Below are 2519 nucleotides of genomic sequence, written 5' to 3' on the forward strand. Positions count from 1 at the left end.
CAAGGAAGGGCACTTCATTCTCATCAAAGGTAAAATCCTCCAAGAGGAACTATCAATTCTGAATATCTATGCGCCAAATACAAGGGCAGCCTCATTGATTAAAGATACTTAAGTAAAGCTCAAAGCACACATTGCACCTCACACAATAATAGTGGGAGACTTCAACACACCACTTTCACCAATGGACAGATCATGGAAACAGAAACTAAACAGGGACACAGTGAAACTAACAGAGGTTATGAATCAAATGGATCTGACAGATATCAACATAACATTTTATCCTAAAACAAAAGGATATACCTTCTTCTCAGCACCTCATGGTACCTTCTCCAAAATTGACCACATAATTGGTCACAAAACAAGCCTCAATATATACAAAAATATTGAAATTGTCCCATGCACCCTATCAGATCACCATGGACTAAGACTGATCTTCAATAACAAAATAAATAATAGAAAGCCAACACACACATGGAAACTAAACAACACTCTTTTCAATGATACCTTGGTCAAGGAAGGAATAAAGAAAGAAAGAAATTAAGGACTTTCTGGAGTTTAATGAAAATGAAGCCACAACATACCCAAACTTATGGGACACACTGAAAGCATTTCTAAGGGGAAAACTCATAGCTCTGAGTGCCTCCAAAAAGAAACTAGAGCACACATTAGCAGCTTGACAACACACCTAAAAGCTCTAGAACGAAAGGAAGCAAATTCACCCAAGAGGAGTAGACGGCAAGAAATAATCAAACTCAGGGGTGAAAACAACCAAGTGGAAACAAGAAGAACAATTCAAAGAATCAACCAATCGAGCAGCTGGTTCTTTGAGAAAATCAACAAGATAGATAAACCCTTAGCCAGACTCACTAGAGGGCATAGGGAAAGTACTCTAATTAACAAAATCAGAAATGAAAAGGAAGACATAACAACAGACCTGAAGAAATCCAAAACACCATCAGATCATTCTACAAAAGGCTATACTCAACAAAACTGGAGATCCTGGATGAAATGGACAAGTTTCTAGACAGATACCAGGTACCAAAGTTAAATCAAGATCAGGTTAATGATCTAAACAGTCCCATATCCCCTAAAGAAATAGAAGCAGTCATTAATAGTCTCCCAACCAAGAAAAGCCCAGGACCAGATGGGTTTAGTGCAGAGTTCTATCAAACCTTCAAAGAAGAACTAATCCCAATTCTTCACAAACTATTCCCCAAAAAACAATCAGAAGGTACTCTACCCAACTCATTCTATGAAGCCACAATTACTCTGATACCTAAACCACATAAAGACCCAACGAAAATAGAGAACTTCAGACCAATTTCCCTTATGAATATTGATGCAAAAATCCTCAATAAAGTTCTCGCTAACCGAATTCAAGAACACATCAAAACAATCATCCATCCTGACCAAGTAGGATTCATCCCAGGGATGCAAGGATGGTTCAATATACGAAAATCCATCAATGTAATCCATTATATAAACAAACTCAAAGACAAAAATCACATGATCATCTCGTTAGATGCTGAAAAAGCATTTGACAAGATCCAACACCCATTCATGATAAAAGTCTTGGAAAGATCAGTAATTCAAGGCCCATACTTAAACATGATAAAAGCAATATACAGCAAACCAGTAGCCAACATAAAAGTAAATGGTGAGAAGCTGGAAGCAATCCCACTAAAATCAGGGACTAGACAAGGCTGCCCACTCTCTCCCTACCTATTCAACATTGTACTTGAAGTCCTAGCCAGAGCAATTAGACAACAAAAGGAGATCAAGGGGATACAAATCGGAAAATAAGAAGTCAAAATATCGCTTTTTGCAGATGATATGATAGTATACATAAGTGACCCTAAAATTTCCACCAGAGAACTCCTAAGCCTGATAAATAGCTTCGGTGAAGTAGCTGGATATAAAATTAACTCAAGCAAGTCAATGGCCTTTCTGTACACAAAGGATAAACAAGCAGAGAAGGAAATTAGGGAAACAACACCCTTCTCAATAGTCACAAACAATATAAAATACCTTGGCGTGACTCAAATAAGGAAGTGAAAGATCTGTATTATAAGAACTTCAAGACCCTGAAGAAAGAAATTAAAGAAGATCTCAGAAGATGGAAAAACCTCCCATGCTCATGGATTGGCAGGATCAACATTGTAAAAATGGCTATCTTGCCAAAAGCAATCTACAGATTCAATGCAATCCCCATCAAAATTCCAACTCAATTCTTCAACGAATTGGAAAGGGCAATCTGCAAATTCATCTGGAACAACAAAAAACCTAGGATAGCAAAAACTCTTCTCAAGGATAAAAGAACCTCTGGAGGAATCACCATGCCTGACCTAAATCTGTACTACAGAGCAATTGTGATAAAAACTGCATGGTACTGGTATAACGACAGACAAGTAGACCAATGGAACAGAATTGAAGACCCTGAGATCAACCCACATACCTATGGTCACTTGATCTTTGACAATGGAGCAAAAACCATCCAGTGGAAAAAAGACAGCATTTTC

The sequence above is a fragment of the Mus caroli genome, unplaced genomic scaffold, assembly GCF_978045245.1.
Source record: "Mus caroli unplaced genomic scaffold, Mus_caroli_1 scaffold_5, whole genome shotgun sequence".
NCBI lineage: Eukaryota > Metazoa > Chordata > Mammalia > Rodentia > Muridae > Mus > Mus caroli.